Raw genomic sequence first — 14,816 nt, 5'->3', positions numbered from 1 at the left:
AACCAAACATGAACTAAACTTGGGGATGTGTCTTACAAGCCACAAGGACTCGGAAGTCGAAACAATGCTAAATTAATCATACAAATTAGTACGGTCTTACAAGCCACGAAAATAATCTGTCTAATTGAAGAAGTCAATCAAGAAAATTGAAATTAATCAATTATATATCACTTTCACTAAAATAACACCTCACCAAACAACTTTCAAGGGTATAATAACTACAAGTTTTCATCAATTGGTCCTCTTTTCTATGAATTAATTAGGCAATTTCAATTTGGTTCAAAAGTTACGAAAATTACACCATTTGGCAGCATTATCAACAGATGATTACGATTTACAGGTCCATTTGCAAGCAAATCAGATAGTTGTCACCAAATGAATTTCCAAATCAGTTGTTTAGGATAACGGATTGGTACAACCTAAAGTTTTAGACTTGGTAGCTCCAGGATGCCCAATAGATATTTTAGCTCATGGATGAAAGACCAAAAAAAAGTTAATTTACTATGTGATTTCATAATTTCGAGTTCGTTTTAGAAATATAGTGTAGAGATGTGAAATCACCAGAAAATAAACATAAAAGCTTTTCATAAATATAAATAATGATATGCTAACCCCAAAAAATCAGCGGGCATAAGCTTATCTCAGTAGAACAGAGATGGACACAATTTTACCCAAACTAAAGCACTTCAAACTAGATGTTTATCCATAAAAAACAAGTTTCGATGTAGCAGAATATACCATGACCCAGTACGGAAAATTCTGGGCTTGGTTCAAAATCATTCTAAGATTTGATTTCAAACTCTACTTGGTCATAAAAGACATAAACCAACAAGATATCACCGTTATATATATTATATACCTTTATCACTTCCCATGTAAGCTTCTTTTTCCCTTTCCTTTCCTTGGTCGAATTGAACTATTTCAAACTCCTTTGTACAACAAGAATCGACATATGAGTAATAAATTAAATGCTTGATTAAAAAAAGAATATGTACTCACATATCCACCACATATTTCCAGTCCTCATGACGGTTGCGATGATTAAGTGAATCCAACAAATAAATCACCTCCACATAAGGGTCGATGACAGTCAGAATCCAATGACAACTACAAACAAAACAAATATTCAATGCATAAATTTCGCAACATTGTAAAAAAAATATAATATTAATGATATTTTTGTACTTATTTACCCAACATTGTGTGGCGCCAAAACTAGTTGATTTCTTGATGTACCACTCAGCCGTTCAGCCAAAGCACTTGCCCAGCCATTCAAGTATTCAATTTTTTCATTTTTGTCAAGTTTGAATACATATGGCATTACTGGGAGGGTTTGTGGATTCACAAATCTGAATTTATCGACTTTGTTTTCCTTTTTCATCTTTTTGAAGAGAAACCTTCCATTCAAGAAAAAATAACGTTACTGTGTTAAAAAAATCAAAGGAAAAAGTTCGAATTAATCGAAAACTTACCACATGTAAACAAGCACACAATTGGCAGATGTTGGCTCCAGCTCATAAAAAGGTGTGATGTCTTCAATGTTCACAAGTTTTTCATACTCAGTGTCAAAGCAATCATCATAAAAAATAATCGATATATTATTTTCCAGATTGTCCAAAACACGCTTGACGTAACAGTACAATAAATGCAATGATCGTGTCACATTCGATGGCAAGACAGGATTACTTCTTTTCTCGAGACTTTTCTTCCTTTGTGGCTTCTACAAATCGCAAATTTAAACATGTTATCAAACTGTGAAGTAATATCAACCTGTGAAGTATGTGATAAAGGCACCTAAATAATATGCGAGGCATAAACGTGTATGTTTTATTGCGTGTTTAGGTTGCGAAGATGTAAAAATTAGCAACAGAGAAAAAATTAATTGCATATAAAGGTCTAATATAGAGTTTTGAACAAACTTGTGACTTAACTTTAGTTAGTTACAGAAACTACTTATCCCAAAAGTTAAGAGTCCTGCTGGAGGTGGCCTATACATAATTATGCATTATAACAAAATCATGATTACTGAAATGGGTCTCAAATTCAGTGGCTTCTCGTTTTAAAGATGCAATTGATTGGTAATAAAGGAATTTATTTTGGATCAGCACTCGAGCTGTTCTTCAATGTTGCGGCCTCACAATTCATTCTTGGACAGCAGATATCTTTAGCTTTGTGGTTGAATTCTATGCTTCCTACTTATGATTTCATACACTCATAGGCACCACTTGATTGTGTGGTATGATAACAGAACTGAGAGTTCAATCCACATGAAATAAACAAAACTAAACTATCCTTAACACATGAAATAATTAAGTAAAATGAAATAAATACTTCTATTTAAACTTATCATTGCTCCAATGAGTAGAAAATTTACCTCATATTTTATGAGGACCCAGCGTGCAGGCCATGCTACATGGGTTCGTATAGCATCTCCAACAGTATCACATTCATTTGGTATTGGAAAGGGCAACTTTGCTACATTTTCCACAGCTTCATCAATTGAGACGCGAATGCAATTCATGGGCAACGGGACACCATGAAGTAATTTTCCATCACCATTGACATGAACGACCGTAGCATTGGCCACAATGTTGGACTTCGATTCCAGTGATAGTGCAACCCGCATACCCTAGAAGACAACAATCAGTGGGCAAAAACTTTGCAATATTAGAATTACAAAATTGATGGAAACAAAGAGAAATGCAATGATATCAGAATAACATGTCAAAAAAAATAATATAAGAAGAAAATTGAATAACATGGCAGTATACCTGCAAATACTCAGCCTTGCTTAAAACTTGCATGTCATCATCATTCAAAATTTCATAATATGGGATAGTCTTCTCTGTTTTGATCTTTTCTTCACTCATGGCAGGTAACTTCACTGAGCAACTACCTTTCTCATCTAATTCAAAGTCGCATGCACCCTTTTTGAACATTTCTTCAAGTGCTTGTATGTGTGCATCTTGATGTACGATGCGCGCATTTTGTTCTACCATGTGTGCATCTTGATCTACGACGCACATTTTGATCAGAGAATAGCTTCTTTGCCTCCAACAACTCATTTTGATGACAAAGGATTATGTCACCATCTTCAAGAGGACTATTCCAGATTCTGCCGACATTAAAATATATTGTTGGAGTGATATGACCTCCAACACCCCTCACACGCCCAGCATGTTCTTCAGAATCCAGTGCATTCGTGAGAATATCTTTCCTTGCCCTTTCAAACTTCAGCTTTCCCCTCCTTTTTTTGTTGAACATAATCATCCTGAGATGATCAAAGTAAATAGTTACTAAAATAAAAATTAATCGATACAAAATAACTATCTTCTCATGTATTTCATACAATCTTTTTAACTGTCATTTTAAGATCATCGCCTTCATATTCACCCTCCTAATTGACCCGTCCTCTCTTCCATATAGTAGCTCGATTTATCTTATCATCATCACATAAATCAGATGCCTACAAAAAAAATTAATCATGTCCAATACCAAAAAATCATATGCAATTACCAAACCACCAACTTCAAAATACTTACAATTTCGTCAGCGAAACATGCATATCCTTTACGGGACAGCCGATAGGGGTATAAATTCTGGCTTCTTCTGTTCTTTTGTTCATCACTTACTCTCTAGTTGAAAAATAAAATTTCACAGATTTATCAGCTTCCAATTTAAAATTTCAGAAATTTCACAGATTGTGACTTGTAGTCAGCTTATTTGTAAAATCAAATTTTGAATCTTACCCTGAAGTTGTCAGACATGCGATTGATTAAAAAAGAACTCCAATCATCTTGTGAAATACCATAACCAATCGGTGGATCTTTCAACTCATCAGGTTTATCTAGCTTGCTGAAAATGAACTTCTGAGTGAGAAAGCTTTATATTGACGTCATTTATTATTTGCTGATTGCAAACATCCCTTCCTCCAACTTGGGTCAATATTGTACGTCAGCTGTAAAAGAACATAAAAAAAATTAACAAGCAGATTAAATATAGCATAATCATATTAGTACAGAATACTAGGAATGAAGATTAAAGGAAGAAGCACAAGTGGAAGAAAATTAATCCACATAGAAGATTAAAAACACTTACATTCACTGATTCTCATATTAACTCTTTAACATCATTTGGCACTTTCTTCTATGATTTTTAACCTATTGAGATTTTATCTCGAACGAGAACCCCAATGTAGCTTTGCATTTCACCCGCAAATTCTCCAATTGGCTGTCCAATTTTGTTGAAACTTACATCCTTTTTAATTCCTTGGACCCTTAGCCTAACAAGATTATCCAAACGTGTACGCCCCCTCGATGTTCTTGTTGACTCCGTTTCTGTAGATTCCAATGTTGTTTGGCCCTCGCAACTATTGTTAGTGGCAGCATATGAAATACTCTCTTTAGAATTCTCAATCCTTGCTAATTTCTTTCCATGAGCTGCCATAGTGTCAATTCTAGAATATATTCAAGTTCCTTGATACCCCATTTCCTGCAAAAGGCAGCAAATTGTTGGAAATTTGAATTACAAAGAATAAAAAGCGAGAATGAAGACTAACGACAGTTCTATCACAATAAAAATAAATATGATAAAAAAATAAATCAGAAAACAAAATCTAAACACAAGTAAAACAATAGATTACACTTAATTATTGTCAACCCATGTCCCATCACAGTCTTCACGAACGCAAGATTGTTCATTTTCATCTACCCCGTCAACATCCATTGATTCCATTGACAAAAACTCTTTTGTGGAACACTAATAGTGGATTGTATCAGTTTCCAACTCATCACCATTTATGTTTTCCATGTATCCTTGGTAGGAGTGGCAAGTACAACATGTCATCTAGGATCTTGAGGATCTTCAATGTAGAATACCTGTTTTGCTTGTCTGCCCAAGATAAAAGTGTCAGATTTGAATCCAATTCTGTTGAGGTTTACCAGCGTGAAACCAAGTTCATCAACTTTAATACCGTTATTATTCTCAACCCAATTACATTTAAACATTGGAACTTGAAAATTGTGATAATCGAGTTCCCAAATTTTTTGAATAACTCCATAAAAAGTCATGTCCGACACAATCGGATTTTTGTCCTTTGCACTAGCAACTTGCATTGTTTTTGCGACTAAGCTTACTCCAGAGTTTTTAACAGCTCGTGTATCATCGCGCTCTTTTGTATGATAAGTAACTCCATCAATCAAATAACTAGAGTACTTTAACACTTGACTGCTAGGTCCACGCGCTATCCACTTCAATCTTTCTGATATTTGACAAGTTGAATTGCCAACTGCTCGCACACGATCACGTAACCAGACAATAAATGTTCGGTTATGCTCATCTTGTAACCATTTTTTGGACTTAGCTTTATTAGGAAAGCTTGAGTTCAAAAACTCCATGTGCTCCCTAATGAAATGATCATCCTAATGAAATGATCATGAATAAGTTAACTATTAGACTACTATTACTTAACTAGTAGAACATAAGAACAATGCAATAAAATATAAGTAAGAGAAATTACTCGATATAAGGGTCAACGTCAACATCATTCTCCAAAACATAAAGATGTGTTTGATGCAACTCATCATGACAAGTTGAGTGTACTACTGATCTAGAAAGAGGCCTAGTAAGGTGTACTTGTCGATCCCTTGATGGGATCCTAATTGTATGCCCACTAGACATGTAATCTGAGCAAAATTCCACAGCCTCTTCAGCAATATAACACTCGGCTATACACCCTTCAGGACGATTGTGATTTCGAACATACCCTTTCAAGATCTTCATGAATCTTTCAAATGGGTACATTTGCATATACCAAACCAGTCCACACAATTTGACCTCTCGCACAAGATGAATCGTTAAATGAATCATTATATCAAAAAAAGATGGGGAAAAATATTTTTCAAGCAAACACAACAGTGTCACAATCTCTCTTCGTAGATCATTCAACTTCGAGACATCTATAACTTTATTACATAACACGTTGAAGAAGCCACACAACCGAGTGATGGTGTCTCTAACATGTTTAGGCAAGACACCACGGATGGCGACTGGAAGCAATTGTTGCATCAAAGTGTGATAGTCGTGTGACTTAAGGCCAACAAGTTTTAAGTCTTTCATCGACACCAGATTTAACATTGGATGAATAACCTGTAGGGACCTTTATTCCATACAAACAATTGCAAACTTTTTTTTTCTCATCCCTACTTAGTGTATAACAGGCCGCTGGCAAAAAAGTTTTCTTCTCCCCCATCTTTGGTGCCAAATCAATCCTCAAATTCATCTCCACAAGATCTAGTCTTGCAGCTACTCCATCTTTTGATTTTCCAGGAATGTCAAGCAAAGTACCAATCAAACTTTCACACACATTTTTTTCAATGTGCATCACATCAAGAACATGCCTAACATGGAGATGTTTCTGAAAGAGTGGGTGCCCGGTTAGCTAACTTGTGGCTAAGGACTTTTATGACTCTATGTAAAACAATCTTTTGTTTAATATAATTTACACTTTTATAATGGCATTGACTTTATCTTTCTTCATATTGTTATATTATGATATACTATTGTTGTTTTGATAAAGACCTTGAATATACTATAGTGTATGTAAGATGTGGTAGCACATGGGGATGGCTATCATGAAACACATCTTATAGTCACTGTATATTCTAAACAGTTCCTAGTCAATTGAGCCGTCCGCAAATAAGGATAAGGATCGCTCGAGATTGAGACTAGCATTTGCGATGCCGAGTACCAAGTTTCATTGTTATGGAACATAGATGTAAAGCCCCGTTTTTATCTTAATTGAATTTATTTGAGTTAATCAGAGATTACAGAGTTCCCGAGCCGGTTTGATTTTGATCAGGGTCCTTTTTGCAAATTTTGGAAATTTCAGGGACTAAAACGCAAATATTGATTTTTATATATTATCTACTCATAGATTTTAATTGGAGAAGCATCCATCTTCCTCTCCAAGACCATGAACCTCCATTGAAACGCCTCTTTGGAGTTTTGAGCTTTCAGATTTCCTCCCGAGCTCGATCCGTCCGTTGGAATTTATTTCTGAAGGCAGATTAGTGATCACTGCAGTGAGAGCTCTGTTATATCGTAAGTTCTTCTTCGATCCGATACATTCTAGTTTTTGGATGTTGTTAGAATCGTTCTAGATTCGAGTATATTGTTCTTGACAGAGTTCTGATCGTTTATTATCTGTCGGTTTTGAAATAGAGCGACGTTCGGAATTGTTATGATTTTTGGAAGCCATTTTCGAAAATCATGGTTTTGAGATTTGTTGGGTTTGTCTTGTTGTTGTTGTATTAGCATAGAGTTGAGTTGATATCGGTATTGAACTGCTGTCTGCATTGCCGATTTGTTCAGTTTATAGCCATTATGCCGTCGGTTTGAGTTTTGGGGATTTTGAACCGTTTTTGAGTTGTTGGAACTTGGCTTATAAGTTGATCTTGGTTATTGATCATTCGTTTGTCTCCGTACAGATTCGTTTGGAGGTATCAAGCCCAGAGTTAGCAGCTGTTTGATCGTTTCCGAGATTTGAACAAACAACGGTATAGAGCATTTCCTTGAACCGTTGCCTTGTTGTTGTTAGATTGTATAGTTGTTGATACAGTCTCTTTTGTAGCGTATCTAGAGTTGGAAGCTACTGCATTGAAAGGTAAAAGCAGTCATCGTAGCGCGATAGCATACTCGGGACTGTGGTTCTCGAGTTTTCCCTTTTGAAACCACATACTTGCATTTACACTTGTTCTAGCATGAGGAACTTGTGTCTTGTTTGATTGTATTGGCTTTTGTTAAATGACTTATGTGTTATATTTATGTTATGCATTCATCTTGAGCCAATCTTGTTTTCAGCGGGCAGAACCGCCCTTTTTGTTTAGACGTTTGGGAACTATGATTGAGTGGCTTAGGTTGTAGTATTTTTCCTAGTGCTAGCATACTCATTATGGTTGCTCAAAGTCTAGAGGAGTGGGATACGTGGCACCACCTCGATTGGGAGAGTCGGTGAGTCGTTACGTGATCTCATCCTCGGGATCCCAAAAGCAGAGCAGCACTCCCTTGTTTATCAGAATCGATATCCTAGTTTTAAAGACATGCATATCTTTAGCTTCGACTTGAATATGTTGTTTTGATAGCATGTTGTATATCCATTTTTTGATATGTTGCTTTTACTGGGATTGTCGTTCTCACCGGTTATCCGGCTGTTGCTTTGTTTTGTATGTGTACTTGGCAACAGGTGGGACAGGATCAAGCCAGAAGAGGCATGGTTAGCCCCGAGAGAAAATTGTAGCAGTGAGACTCGGTTTAGAAGTCGTGCAGCATGTCTACCTAGTGTTGTTAGAACATGTTTAGATAACGAACTTCATTATTATGTTGTATTGTCATGCAAGCTTTGCCGTGTTGTTATCGTGGCATGTTCTATTTTGGAATAGTTGTTAAACTCTAGAATTTCATGTATTAATCGGAGGAACTGCATTTATAATGTATGTGTTGATTTGGATTACATTGGAATAGTTTTAGATGGAATTGCAAAGCATGTTTTCTGCTGTTCTGTTTCTGCTGTAGGGGGCGCCCGAGCTGCAATTTTTAGCAGCCCGAGCGCACCCCACTCTGAGAACTCAGTAGCGCCTCTGTCCAGGGCGCGCTCGAGCGGCGGTTTTTGGCCGCCCGAGCGCGGCACTCTTTAAAAAAAAAAATTCTCCTTTGCTTTGCTTTTAGTTCTTAGATGTTTAGAACCGAGGTCTCACATTAAGTGGTATCAGAGAGTTAAGATTCTTGGTCGAAGCGGGTGGATCGAGTCTGCGTGTATTGGCTCCTCGCATGTGTTTGAATTATTTTAACTATGTACTTAATTCCATGCGAGCATGCTTTATTATTGAGAATTATTGAATTACATGATTATGTGATTTAATTTATAAAGCATGATCTACTTGAAATATAATTGTTTCTGTTATCGACTGGTATCCGGTATTCCAAGCGGTTGTAAGGGCACTGATTGTAGCGATTGAGATATCTCGTGTCCTAACCTTTGATTATCAGATGGGTCCTCATCGAGTGATAAACAGAAACACACCGCCAGTTATCCCTGCGACTGAGCAAGCTAGCACTGAGGTTGATCAGTTGGATGCTTCAGCGACTCATATGGAAACCTTGCTGAAGAGGTTTCAGTCGTTCAATCCGCCATTGTTGATGGGTTCAGAAAATCCAGTTGACTGTGAGAGTTGGTTGGATGATATGGATCAGTTGTTTGATTCCATTGAATACACAGATGACCGCCGAATCAGGTTAGTAATTCATCAGCTGCGTGGTGGTGCTAAGAGCTGGTGGATCATGACAAAGAAAGCATTTGAGAGTAGAGGTACAGAGGTTACTTGGACTCTTTTTAAATCTGAGTTTTATAAGAGATTTTTCCCTATCTCATATCGTAAGGATAAGGGAGCAGAGTTTGCAAATCTGAAGCAAGGGAATCTGAACATTGAAGAGTACGTGGCTAAGTTTGATAGTCTGTTGCGTTTTGCACCGCTAATTGCCGGAGATGAAGAAGCTAAGGCAGATCAGTTCATCAACGGGTTGAACCCCGATGTCTTCACGTTGGTTAACACCAACAGGCCTAGCAACTTTACGGATGCCATGAATTACGCAAAGGGAGCAGAAGCAGGCTTGTGGAGGCAAAGAGGTAATCAGGGGGCACCTCAGCAGCAGAGGCAGTATCAGAACCAACCATCTCAGTACCAGAATCAGCCACCTCAACATCAGAACCAGCAGCAGAGGTATGAAGGTGGTAGCAGTGGGGGAAACAGAAAAGATCAGTACAAAGCAAGAGGTAAACAGTTCAAGAGGCAAGGAAACAGTTCGTCCAGTTCCAGTGGTTCGAAGCAATTTGGTTCAGGACCGAGTTCTGGGTCATCATCGTTGTACTACATCAAGTGTGGAGGAAGACACTCACCGGATCAGTGTGTGGGAGTCTTCGGCAATTGTAACACATGTCAGCAACCGGGACACTTCTCTAAGGTATGCCCTCAACGTAACAGAGATAGAGCTCAGAGTGGGAGTTCGTCTAGACCTGCAGCTCAGCCTGAGAGGCAGTCTTCTGCAGTGCACTCTTTCCAGCCTCAGCAGCAGAACCGACAGGGAGGTAACTCTAGTGCAAATCAGCCTCCGAGACAGCAAGCACGAGTCTTTGCATTGACAGAGGATCAGGCTCAGGAAGCACCTGACGATGTCATAGCAGGTAACTGTTCGATTTTCGATTATTCTGCTCATGTCTTGATAGATACGGGTGCTTCCCATTCTTTTATCTCTGAGAAATTCGTATTATTGCATGCTTTGCCAACTGAATGGTTGCCTACAGTAGTAGCTGTTACTTCACCTTTGGGTGGAGGAATTGTTTCTATCAGATTAGTCAGGAACTGTGAACTGTGTTTTGAAGGAAATTTGTTAGAATTCGACTGTATTGTACTTGGACTGTCAGACTTTGATTGTATTGTCGGGATAGATGCTTTAACCAAGTACAGGGCGACAGTCGATTGTTTCCAGAAAGTTGTCAGGTTCAGATCGGAAAGGGCAGACGAGTGGAAATTCTTTGGTAAGGGTTCTCGATCTAGAATTCCTTTGATTTCAGTGTTATCTATGACTCGTTTGCTACAGAAAGGTGCAGAAGGATTTTTGGTGTATGCAGTTGATGTACTGAAATCTAGCCCAGCTTTGGTAGATTTACCGGTGGTTAGAGAATTTGCTGATGTGTTCCCAGAAGATGTTCCTGGTTTGCCACCTATTCGAGAAATCGAATTCAGCATTGACTTAGTGCCAGGTACTCAACCTATTTCAAAAGCTCCTTATCGTATGGCACTTGTTGAATTGAGAGAGTTGAAGGAACAGCTTGAGGATTTGATTTCCAAGGGATACATCAGACCTAGTGTATCGCCTTGGGGTGCTCCGGTGCTTTTTGTTCGGAAGAAGGATGGTTCTATGCGGTTCTATATTGACTACCGCCAATTGAATCAGGCTACAGTTAAGAACAGGTATCCTTTACCCCGAATAGATGACTTATTTGATCAGCTGCAGGGTTCTTCTGTCTTCTTTAAGATTGATCTGAGGTCAGGTTATCACCAGTTGAGAGTGCGAGAGGAAGACGTTCCTAAGACCGCATTCAGGACGAGGTATGGTCATTTTGAGTTTATAGTCATGCCGTTCGGTTTGACTAACGCCCCAGCGGTTTTTATGGGTTTGATGAACCGTATCTTTCAGTGTTATTTAGATGAGTTCGTTATTATCTTTATAGATGATATTCTTATCTACTCGAAGAACCGTACTGACCATGCAGAGCACTTGAGAATCGTCTTGCAGATTTTGCGAGTTGAGCAGTTGTTTGCCAAGTTGTCCAAGTGTGAATTCTGGTTAGATCGAGTTGTCTTTCTCGGTCATATTATTTCTGAAGATGGGATTTCTGTTGATCCCAGCAAGATTGAAGCGGTTATGAATTGGCCTAGACCTACATCAGTACCTGAGATCCGAAGCTTCATGGGTTTAGCTGGTTATTACCGTCGTTTCATCGAGGGTTTCTCGTCTATTGCCAAGCCAATTACCCAGCTGACTCAGAAGAATGCGCCTTTTTTTTGGACTCCAGATTGTGAGGCTAGCTTTGTTGATCTGAAGAGGAGACTGACCAGTGCTCCAATTCTTTCTATTCCGAAGGGTACTGGAGGTTTCACAGTCTATTGTGATGCTTCTAACCAAGGCTTGGGTTGTGTTCTTATGCAGCATAAGCATGTGGTGGCGTATGCATCGAGGCAGCTGAAACCGCACGAGACTCGTTATCCGGTTCATGATCTTGAACTAGCCGCGATCGCCTTTGCTTTGAAGATCTGGCGTCACTATCTTTATGGTGAGTCCTTTGAGATCTTTTCTGATCATAAGAGTCTTAAGTACTTGTTTTCTCAGGCAGAGCTGAATATGAGACAGAGAAGGTGGTTAGATCTGTTGAAAGATTTCGACTGTGAGATCAAGTATTATCCGGGGAAGTCGAATGCAGTTGCAGATGCGTTGAGCCGAAAGCTTTGTTCTTTATCTCTTTCTACTATTGGTGTTTCTCAATTGATCAATGATTGTTGCACTTCTGGTTTAGAGTTTGAAACAGATAGGGAGACTATCAGAGTGTTTGCTATTCAAGCCGAACCGGAGTTGTTTATTGCAATCAGAGAAGCACAGAAGTCTGAGCTGAGCATTCAGGTTTCAGTAGAGAAAGTCAGATCGGGTCATCAGTCTGAATTCCAGGTTAGAGATGATGTTTTGTTCGTGAATAACCGTCTTGTTGTGCCTGATGTTCCGGAGTTGAGACAGCGTATTCTCCGAGAGGCTCATTGCAGTCGGTTCAGTATTCATCCTGGAGGTCGTAAGATGTACAACGATCTGAAGAACCAGTTCTGGTGGAAGAGAATGAAGAGCGACGTAGCGAGGTTTGTATCTCGGTGTTTGAACTGTCAGCAAGTTAAAGCAGAACGGAAGCGACCAGGAGGTCTGTTGCACAGTTTATCTGTTCCTGAATGGAAATGGGATCACATTTCTATGGATTTTGTCACGAAGCTACCACAATCCGTTCGAGGATGCGATGCTATTTGGGTAGTGAACGACCGATTGACGAAGTCTGCGTGTTTTATTCCGTACAAGATGACGTATCGTCATGATCAGATGGCTGAGTTGTATGTTAGCAATATTGTGAAATTGCATGGTGTGCCAAAGTCGATCGTTTTAGACAGAGATCCTAGATTCACTTCGCACTTCTGGCATAGTCTTCAGGGGGCACTTTGTACTCGATTGCATCTGAGTACAGCTTATCATCCTCAGACCGATGGACAGTCAGAGCAGACTATCCAGACGTTGGAGGATATGCTGCGAGCGGTGGTGCTAGAATTTGGCACTAGTTGGCAGGATTCTTTGCCTCTTGTCGAGTTTTCTTACAACAACAGCTTCCAAGCGAGTATCGGTATGGCGCCTTTCGAGGCTTTGTACGGCAAGAAGTGCCGATCTCCGCTGTTTTGGGATGATTTATCCGAGTCACCAGATTTGGGACCGGAAATGCTTCGAGATATGGCAGAGCAGGTTAAGATCATTCAGACCAGAATGAAGTCAGCTCAAGATAGACAAGCGAAGTATGCGAACGTCAGACGTAGACCTCTGAGTTTTGAGCAGGGAGACCGTGTTTTCGTTAAGATTTCTCCGTTCAGAGGCACCGTCAGATTTGGTAAGAGAGGAAAGTTATCTCCGAGATTCATCGGTCCGTACGAGATTCTCGAGAAGATAGGCGATCTTGCCTACAGACTTGCACTTCCTCCATCTTTATCTGGTATTCACGACGTTATTCACGTCTCTATGCTGCGAAAGTATCATCCAGATCCTTCTCAGGTTCTTCAGCCTGACGAAGCCGAGTTAGATGAGACTCTAAGCTACTTTGAGCGACCGATTCAGATCCTTGATCGGAAGGAGAAACAACTCAGAACCAAGTCGATCCCATTAGTGAAAGTGCAGTGGAGCCGTCACGGAGTCGAGGAAGCGACTTGGGAGACAGAATCTGACATGAGACAGCGTTTTCCAGAGTTATTCAGTTGACGTGAGTTCTTCTTACTGTCTTTAGTTCTTTATTCTAGCTTATGAGTTGTGGTTCTTGTTGATTTCGATGACGAAATCTCTTCTTAGTGGGGGAGAATTGTAAAGCCCCATTTTTATCTTAATTGAATTTATTTGAGTTAATCAGAGATTACAGAGTTCCCGAGCCGGTTTGATTTTGATCAGGGTCCTTTTTGAAAATTTTGTAAATTTCAGGGACTAAAATGCAAATATTAATTTTTATATATTATCTACTCATAGATTTTAATTGGAGAAGCATCCATCTTCCTCTCCAAGACCGTGAACCTCCATTGAAATGCCTATTTGGAGTTTTGAGCTTTCAGATTTCCTCCCGAGCTCGATCCGTCCGTTGGAATTTATTTCTGAAGGCAGATTAGTGATCACTGCAGTGAGAGCTCTGTTATATCGTAAGTTCTTCTTCGATCCGATACATTCTAGTTTTTGGATGTTGTTAGAATCGTTCTAGATTCGAGTATGTTGTTCTTGACAGAGTTCTGATCGTTTATTATCTGTCGGTTTTGAAATAGAGCGACGTTCGGAATTGTTATGATTTTTGGAAGCCATTTTCGAAAATCATGGTTTTGAGATTTGTTGGGTTTGTCTTGTTGTTGTTGTATTAGCATTGATTTGAGTTGATATCGGTATTGAACTGCTGTCTGCGTTGCCGGTTTGTTCAGTTTATAGCCGTTATGCCGTCGGTTTGAGTTTTGGGGATTTTGAACCGTTTTTGAGTTGTTGGAACTTGGCTTATAAGTTGATCTTGGTTATTGATCATTCGTTTGTCTCCGTACAGATTCGTTTGGAGGTATCAAGCCCAGAGTTAGCAGTTGTTTGATCATTTCCGAGATTTGAACAAAGAACGGTATAGAGCATTTCCTTGAACCGTTGCCTTGTTGTTGTTAGATTGTATAGTTGTTGATACAGTCTCTTTTGTAGCGTATCCAGAGTTGGAAGCTACTGCATTGAAAGGTAAAAGCAGTCATCGTAGCGGGATAGCATACTCGGGACTGTGGTTCTCGAGTTTTCCCTTTTGAAACCACATACTTGCATTTACACTTGTTCTAACATGAGGAACTTGTGTCTTGTTTGATTTTATTGGCTTTTGTTAAATGACTTATGTGTTATATTTATGTTATGCATTCATCTTGAGCCAATCTTGTTTTCAGCGGGCAGAACCGCCCTTTTTG

The sequence above is a fragment of the Henckelia pumila genome, chromosome 2 (genome assembly GCF_033568475.1).
Source record: "Henckelia pumila isolate YLH828 chromosome 2, ASM3356847v2, whole genome shotgun sequence".
NCBI lineage: Eukaryota > Viridiplantae > Streptophyta > Magnoliopsida > Lamiales > Gesneriaceae > Henckelia > Henckelia pumila.
This window is presented reverse-complemented; position numbering follows the sequence as displayed.